The 9,617-nt window shown below is 46.6% G+C and overlaps 1 pseudogene; it reads left to right on the top strand.

Moving 5' to 3' along the window:
• The first annotated feature begins 4,192 nt into the window (after positions 1–4,192).
• Positions 4,193–9,617, top strand: part of LOC115103797 (alpha-1,6-mannosylglycoprotein 6-beta-N-acetylglucosaminyltransferase B-like) — a 102,110-nt pseudogene continuing 96,685 nt past the window's right edge.

Below are 9,617 nucleotides of genomic sequence, written 5' to 3'. Positions count from 1 at the left end.
AAAATACAAAACAACAAATGTGAAAAACCGAAACAGTTCTGTCTGGTGCATAGACACAAAGACAGAAGAATTAGAAACAACCACCCACAAAACCCAACACAAAACAGGCTACCTAAATATGGTTCCCAATCAAAGACAATGACTAACACCTGCCTCTGATTGAGAAACATATCAGGCCAAACATAGAAACGGGAAAACTAGACACACAACATAGAATGCCCACTCAGCTCACGTCCTGACCAACACTAAAACAAAGAAAACACAAAAGAACTATGGGCAGAGCGTGATAGAGGGCAACAAATGCTACTGAGGAAGATGTCTATGTGTCAGGGGAGAAGCTCCAGGTAGTATCTGATTTGAAGTACCTTGGCATCATACTTGATTCCAACCTCTCTTTTAAAAAGCATGTGAAGAAGGTCATTCAAATCACCAAATTCAACCTAGCTAATTTCCGATTTATATGAAATTGTTTGACTACAGAGGTAGAAAAAATGTACTTCAAATCTATGATACTCCCCCACTTAACATACTGCTTGACTAGTTGGGCCCAAGCTTGCTGTACAACATGCATGTCTTGTATTCAAGATCCTAAATGGCCTGGCTCCCCTCCACTCAGTATTTTTGCTAAACAGAAAACCCAAACATATGGGAGCAGATCCAAGGTCTGCCATGAGAGGTGACTGTATAGTTCCCTTAAGGAAAAGCACCTTTAGTAAATCCGTTGTCTCTGTGAGAGCTTCCCATGTCTGGAATACACTGCCATCAGACACACATAACTGCACCACATATCACACTTTCACAAAATGCTTGAAGACCTGGCTAAAGGTCAATCAGATTTGTGAACATGGTCCCAGGCTGTGTGTTGCCGCTTTCCATGAGGTGTGGAAACACTTTGTTGCTTTTATGAATTTTGTCTTGCTGCTTTTTGTTCTATGTTGCTCTGTCTGTATGCTATGTTTTGCTTGTCCTATGTTGCTATTGTCTATATTGTAAATGTTTTTAATAACCTGCCCAGGGACTGCGGTTGAAAATTAGCCGGCTGGCTAAAACCGACACTTTTACTGAAACGTTGATTAATGTGCACTGTCCCTGTAAAAATAAAGTAAACTCAAACTCAAGATTTTGTTGTAGGTAGATTGTTGTACATCAGAGTAGGATTCTATTGCATTGACATGCTTGACTCAGCCCATACTCTACACAGACTTGTGAGGCATAACCAATCAGAGCTGGAGTAGGCCTATATGCAATAGACCATTGCAATATATGGATCTGTGCCTATCACTTTAAACTGGACTACAACATGAGCGGACTATGTTTACGGCATGAGCGGACTATGTTTACGGCATGAGCGGACTATGTTTACGGCATGAGCGGACTATGTTTACGGCATGAGCGGACTATGTTTACGGCATGAGCGGACTATGTTTACGGCATGAGCGGACTATGTTTACGGCATGAGCGGACTATGTTTACGGCATGAGCGGACTATGTTTACGGCATGAGCGGACTGTTTACGGCGGACTATGTTTACGGCATGGGCGGACTATGTTTACGGCATGAGCGGACTATGTTTACGGCATGAGCGGACTATGTTTACGGCATGGGCGGACTATGTTTACGGCATGGGCGGACTATGTTTACGGCATGAGCGGACTATGTTTACGGCATGAGCATGTTTTGAGATTAAAGAGAGAGCTGCATGTAGCCATGTGTGTACATTTGTTCATATCCTTTGCTAGTGAGTTTTTAGTCCAGTTATAGATCATTTGTAGTCAGCAATGGGGGACTGATTGCTTCCTATAAGAACACAAAACATGTACATTTCAAGTAAACTGTATTTTTTTTTGTCTTAAAGAGGCAGTTTTGTATTTTGAGACAGACTTGAGTAAACTAAGTAGCCAGTAGGCAGAACTGATTCTGATTCTCAGTAATAATGGTGTGGGAATAATAATGTAATGTAAATGTAATGTAAAGTGGTTTCTTTACAGTCACTTCCTTGTCTGAAGGACAAGTGGATAAACAGGTTAATGTCAAGTCCTGCATATTTTGTTTTTTCTCCAAAATTCTCATGGAATGCAAGCATACCTTGAACACTGCACATTGGCTGCTACTGTAGGCTGAATGATGGAGCAGCTCTTTCCATGTTAAAATGCTATGGGATGCATTTTTCTCCATTGCTTTTGATGGTAGGCCCCTCTGGTAGGCCTTCATTACGATCAAATAGCTACAGTAGCCTACTTAGCCACTGTTATAAACTGTAAGTTAAAGTGGGTACAGCCTCAGTGTTACCAGTAAACGAGCGCTGGAACTTGCACGGAACCTTCACAACATTCAAGCTTGTGCTCAAGTTTGCGCTCAGCCGACCTGAAATTAGCTCAGTGATAAAATTAGAGGGAACGTTACTTATAACCTGTAATTCCATCCAACTGCACATAGGAACTTAGGTACATCTAATATATGACGAAAACTCCCTATGGTTTTAATATGACCTGTGGCAGTTATTTCATTCTTTGATTTGTGTTCACCAAAGACAGTCACCTGACCATTGAACTTTGACCTGTGTATCACCAGTGGATGCGTGCCCGCTGGACGTCAGACCCGTGCTATGCCTTCTACGGGGTGGACGGCTCCGACTGCTCCTTCCTCATCTACCTGAGCGAGGTGGAGTGGTTCTGCCCCCCTCTGGCCTGGAGGAACCACAGCAGCCCCCCCACCGTCCATACACACACACGCCAGACCGCCACCACCAAGAGACAGGTGAGACACACACACAGAACCCATCCCACAGTCACCGAACAACCACCATCAAGAGACTGGGAAGAGGGACACACACGCAATGGAAGACGCATACACTCACAAAAGCAGATGCCTGTATAAGCACGAGCCCTGCTAAGAGACGCGTGGCTAAAGCTGACATGTTTAAGCACTTACACGCACTAATTCACACTCAAAAGAGCACAGCCAATAGACAAATGGATCTTCATACTTACACTGTATAAGCTTGAATGGTAGATATGAAAACACATTTTAATGAACGCACGCCCGCCTTCTCTGCTAATTGTTTTACTGTGTTCATCTCTCTCCTCCATCTCCTCCCTCTGCTCCCTCTCGTCCCTCTACTCCCTCTCCTCCATCTGCTCCCTCTTCTCCCTCTCTTCCCTCCATCTCTCTCTTCCCTCCATCTCTCTTCTCCATCTCCTCCCTCTGCTCCCTCTCTTCCCTCTCCTCCATCTGCTCCCTCTCCTCCCTCTCTTCACTCCATCTCTCTCTTCCCTGTCCTCTGTCTCCTCCCTCTCCTCCCTCTCCTCCCTCTCTCGTTGTACTGCTGTAGAGCAATCTCCACACGCTGCACAAATGAACTCTTTACACTCAAACATGCAGCTCAGTGCCTGACACTATTTGCGGAACGGTGTTCAAGGCTGAATCAATAGGGGCTGCACAGTACCTGCACAGCTATTAATCAGGTTCAGAGATACCTACACACAGAGAGATCCCTGAACACAAGGTGTGTGTGTGTCTTTGTGTGTGTGTGTGTGAGTGTGAATGCTGGATGTGTTTGTGTGAATTGTCTGCTGTACTTTAGTATTGAAGAGCTTTATTAGTGTTTGGCAACATTTCTAATTACAGCAGTGATTCTGTTAGCCAGATAATCTAGGCCATTTATAGCAGGGTCTTTGAGTGAGTGTGTGTGTGTGTGCGTGTGCGTGTGCGTCGTGTGTGTGTTTGCATATGCGTGCGTGTGATGGACAGAAAGAGAGAGAGAGACTTTCAGATGACACAGTCAGAGCCGTTTAACTAGCACAGGTTCCTCTAGAGACTTGGCTTGCAGCACTATCTCCCCAGAGAACACAGGCTGCACACACTCCTCCGAACTACTGTGTTCCTATGGCAGAAGGGGATGTGGGAGAGGAGCCTGTGTGGGTAGCTATCATGTAATGCCATATTCAGTATACCTGTAGGCTCACTCCCGTTGACCTCCTCTCTTCTCATCCTCCCTCCCACACTCGCTCCGTCTCTCACCTTCCTTTTGTGTCTTTCTTCCCTACTTACACTCTCTCTGCATCTCTGTAAAGATATAGGCTTTTATTGTTTGGGATTTTAGATCATATCATTTTTTGAAAGATCAAACTGTGTGGGGGGGGAATGAACCTCTGTCTCTGTCTGTCTCTCTCTCTCTCCGTCTCCCTCCCTATAGGCTGCGTTCCGTACAGACCTGTCATCTCTGCTGGACCTGGTTGGCACGGGGAAAGAGTCCCTGAGTTTCATGAAGCGCCGCATGAGGAGGCTGGCGTCACAGTGGGGAACGGCCGCCCAGCGCCTCCACGCCAAGCTGCGCCAACGCTGGAGGGAACAGAAGAAGGTAGAGATGAGAGCCAGAGAGAGAGAGAGAGAGAGAGAGGTAGAGAGAGAGAGGGGTAGAGAGGTAGATAAAGAGGTAGAGAGAGAGGTAGCGTTGAGAGAGGTAGCGATGAGTGAGGTAGAGTTGAGAGAGGTAGGGTTGAGAAAGGTTAGGGTTGAGAGAGGTAGGGTTGAGAAAGGTTAGGGTTGAGAAAGGTTAGGGTTGAGAAAGGTTAGGGTTGAGAGAGGTAGGGTTGAGAAAGGTTAGGGTTGAGAGTTTCAAATAACCTTTATTGGGTCTGGGAACCCACAACACGACAAACACTCAAGCAAAACCATGGTTGCACATCAATTACAAACACAACACCAAATCTAACCTCCACAGTAACTAAACATCACGGCCTCTGAATACCCCATATACTCATAAACAGAGTTGTTAATCAATATTGTTAACCATTTTGTAATCGGCAAACTCAACCCTCAGTCTCGCTGCATCATCCCCTCCAATTTCCACCCCATCCACAGACCCCTGTCCACGTATACTGTTCTTTCGAGTCTTCCATATTGCTAATTTAGCTGCCCCCTGACACAACATTAAGCAAGAGAACGACACCCCTTCGACTCAACCTGTACTTTGGCCCAAACATGAACTGTTGGGAAGAGAAAAACCTCTCCCAGAGCTGAGAACCAGCTAGTGATCAGGCCAATCATCCCGACCAACCGGGGACACTGTAAAAACAGCCAAAGATTCCGACTCGGCACAGAATGGACACCCTTCCCCAACAGTAGGATCCAGGTGAACCAGATGCACATTGCTGGCTATGTATCATCCTCCATTGGAGGTCAGCTGTCCCCTTTTCAAAAGGCAGTTTGTATAAAGACCGCCAACAGCCTTGTGAGGAGGCACCTGGACAAAATACACCCGCCCACCTCGTCGATTTTACCCCTCCAGGGAAGAAGCACTGCACACTTTCACACCGATTTTCTTTCCCAACGCCTTGAACTGTCGCCAGCTCTGGGGTATCGAGGGGAAGCAGCATCCTCCTCTAATGCCCCCGCCACAGCACTAACAGTCAGCACAGGGAACACATAACCCAGACCCTCCGTCCATCGATCAGAATTGGAAGTGTCAGTCACATACTGCCGATGACGTACTGGCAAGGAGTCGGCGGAGCTCAGCGACGACCTTCCTCAGTAGGCCGAGATGATCGGATCCCCGCTCTTTCTCCCAGCTCCTCCAGCGATCTGCTCCGGCTCCGCATCAGATGACCCAGCTTGGTTCACCCCACACTTAACAGGCATGAACGTAGGCTGGCTGAACCCAGAGCACGGGACTGGATGGCAATGTTGTAAAAAACAAAAGAGGCTCTTCAAAGAGCCACATCCCTGGTGGCGTGCCGCCTTACGGGACTGAACAAAAACTCTCCAAGTCTGCATAACAGACTGATAAGCCAGTCAGGCCAGACAAATCACCCCCTTCTAGCTTTGAGGAAAAGATGTTTGTCTAAGCAGCCCGCTCTCTTCATCAATGTATAGGCTGTGTCGACCCAGCTAGAACCATCACTGTACAACAGTCTCCGGGCTGCTTGAAACCGGAAAGCCCTCTGAAGCTCTTGTATCAGACCCCCCCCCACCAGTGGCTGTAAAATCATTAGTCTGTGCCACAGGATAGAGGCAGCTAGATTATTGGCTACCAGAACCCTTCCCCTATAAGACAGCTGGGGTAGCAGCCATTTCCACCTTGACAATGTGGCACACACTTTCTCCAATACATCCTCCCAGTTCTTTTTCTGAAAGACATCGGAGCCTAGAAAAAAAAACAGCCTTCATCCCATCTCTGCCCCACTGAAGCCCCCCTGGTAACCGTGGAGTGGACCCTATCTGAAGCTCCCCTGGTAACCGTGGAGTGGACCCTATCTGAAGCTGACCTGCCCACAGCGCTCTTACCCCAATTGACTCTAGCTGAGGAGGCCCCCTCATACACCTTTAAAGCGTTTGAGAGAACCTTAACATCCTGTAAGCCCCCCCCACCTTCACCATACATGAGGCCCCAGCATAAAGTCATCCAAGACAAAATAATCCCCAAACCCAAAAGGCTTTCATTGTGTTGAACAAGTACTGGTGGTCCACACGGTCAAAAGCCTTCCCTTGTTCCAAAGAAAGCAAACCCACGTTCACATCAGACAATTTACAAATGTCTAAAACATCTCTTATTCGAAGCAAGTTATCAACAATAGAGCGGCCAGGTCCACAGTAAGACTGGTCCTTGTGGACCAACAGCCCCAGATACTCTTTCAACCTGTTTGAGAGACATTTAGATACAATTTTATACTCTGCACACAGCAATGCAACAGGTCGCCAATTTTTTATGAGAGCCAAATCCCCCTTTTTTTTGGCAACAATGAAAGCACAGCATGTTGACAGGATACAGGAAGAGAACCCTCATGGAAAGATTCACAAACCACTTCATAAACACCCCCCCCAACATACCCCCAAAAGTGCTTATAGAACTCAGATGGTAAACCATCGATGCCAGGGGCTCGGCCTGATGGGAGCTGTATAACTGCTGTGGACAGCTCCTGCAGAGTAATGTCAGAGTCCAAAGCAGCTCTCTGCTCAGGTCCCAATTGAGGAAGTCCATGTCGGGCCTGTTCAGCATACAGAGAGTCACAATCCTCCGCCTTATAGAGGGCAGAGTACAAATCCACGGCATGTTGGCGCATTTCACTGTCATCCGTGCTCACCTTCCCATCGGGGAGACGAAGGCAGACCATCTGTTTGTGTTGCAATGTGGACTGTCCTACTGTAGGTTTTTCATCCATATCCTTGAGGGTAGCAAAGCGAGACCTAATCAAGGCACCCTTCACTCTTTCATGGAGAATCGACCTCAGTTCATGTCTCTTGTCCTGTAAGGTCATTCGTCCGGGGTCGTTCTGAGTGAGCAACTTCAATTCAACTGATTTGATGTCCTGTTCAAGGGTCCTGATAGTCTCTTTAACTTCAATACGAGAGAGAGCAGTATACTGTTGATAAAACACACGTATTTGGGCCTTCCCAACCTCCCACCACTGTCTCAAGGACTCAAAATTCAATTTAGTAACACTCCATTTTTCCCCAAAACAACAAAAACTTTTCACAAAACATGACATCATGTAACAATTTAACATTAAAATACCAGTAAGGTGATGACCTTCGTGGACAAGTGAATATCAACAGTAGCATTATGGTGATCAGAGAAACCCACAGGAGTAATGTCACACCTTCCAACCCTACTACAGTAGTGATCAGATACATACAACCTGTCTAACCTTCCAACCCTACTACAGTAGTGATCAGATACATACAACCTGTCTAACCTTCCAACCCTACTACAGTAGTGATCAGATACATACAACCTGTCTAACCTTCCAACCCTACTACAGTAGTGATCAGATACATACAACCTGTCTAACCTTACAACCCTACTACAGTAGTGATCAGATACATACAACCTGTCTAACCTTCCAACCCTACTACAGTAGTGATCAGATACATACAACCTGTCTAACCTTCCAACCCTACTACAGTAGTGATCAGATACATACAACCTGTCTAACCTTCCAACCCTACTACAGTAGTGATCAGATACATACAACCTGTCTAACCTTCCAACCCTACTACAGTAGTGATCAGATACATACAACCTGTCTAACCTTCCAACCCTACTACAGTAGTGATCAGATACATACAACCTGTCTCCTCCACTACCTGGGAGACTAGCCACACCTGAACCCCCTCGTGTACCCCATTACCCGTAGTGGGCATCTCCTCCACTACCTGGGAGACTAGCTCCACATGAACCCCCTCATGTACCCCATTACCCGTAGTGGGCATCTCCTCCACTACCTGGGAGACTAGCTCCACATGAACCCACTCCTGTTGTAACGGAATTCCTCTTCTTCAGAGGAGGAGTAGCAAGGATCAGACCAATGTGCAGCGTGGTAAGTGTCCATAATGATGTATTTAATAAATCAACAGAACACTGAACAAAAGTACAAACAGACAACCGAAACAGTCCCGTATGGTGAAAACACTAACACAGGATACAACCACCCACAAAACACAATAGAAAACAGGCTACCTAAATATGGCTCCCAATCAAAGACAACGGCTGACACATGCCTCTGATTGAGAACCATACTAGGCCAAACACATTGAAATATAACAACAGAACAAAACATAGAAAAACAACATAGAATGTCCACCCCAACTCACGCCCTGACCAACTAAAATAAAGACATAAAAAAGGAACTAAGGTCAGAACGTGACACCTGTACCCCATCACTCGTACTGGACATCTCCTCACCCGTCTGAGGAAATGGCTCCCCAGATCCGTCCTTACCTACTACAACAATATGTTCCTGCTGTATAACAGACGCTATGTTCCCCTCTGGTACAAGCTGCAACTCCGTACCCTCAACACAGACAACGTGTTCCTCAGCAACAGGTGCTTGTGGCTGCTCTACCACTGTCGGCCCACCTCTCCCTACATCAGTGGACCCAGGCGTTACGAGGACCACCCGCGCCCCTCCCTCCGCCTTCTCCCTTTTCGGGCAAGCATGTCACTTATGACCAACATCCCCACACTCAAAACACCGTTGACTACCCGTATTAGCATTAGCCATATACAGTCTGTTGTCATACGTGACTTTAAACGATAACTCCAAAGTCTGCTCCGGTGAGTCCAAAAACATAAACACCTGTCGCCGAAACGATACGACCTGTTTCAGAGCCGGGTGTTCGCAACCCAACGGGAAAATCTTAATTGAACTCGCAAACTTCCCAAAAACACAATAACTCGCGCTCCAATAGCTCATTGGGAATCAACGCCGGTCCATTAGAAACTCCTCCACAGTGACAGTAGCTTCAGGAACACACCTAAAGCCGTGCCGAAGTGACAGGGACAGCGTCCCCATGTGGGTCGCCATCCTCGCCAAAGCCAAGGCCATTTCGACAAGAGAAACAATATACTTAATTCTACCACGACAAATAAATAAAATAAATAATCACCTTAATCATGCACAGAAAAAGGAAAACCACCAAGAAAAGGAAAACAAGAGGGAAAGCATCAGGCGACCTAAACTCCAGAAAACACTCGCACTCGCTCATACAATTCCCAGCATGCACCAAACACTCCCAGCATGCAGAGAGAGAGTGGTAGAGAAGGGGAGAGGTAAAGTAGACAGAGAGAGGTACAGTCGAGAGAGAAAGAGGTAGAGAGAGAGGTACAGTAGAGAGAG

The sequence above is a fragment of the Oncorhynchus nerka genome, linkage group LG21, assembly GCF_034236695.1.
Source record: "Oncorhynchus nerka isolate Pitt River linkage group LG21, Oner_Uvic_2.0, whole genome shotgun sequence".
Classification (NCBI taxonomy): Eukaryota; Metazoa; Chordata; class Actinopteri; order Salmoniformes; family Salmonidae; genus Oncorhynchus; species Oncorhynchus nerka.
The sequence above is the reverse complement of the archived record's forward strand: the minus strand, read 5'-3'. Positions and strand labels throughout refer to the sequence as shown.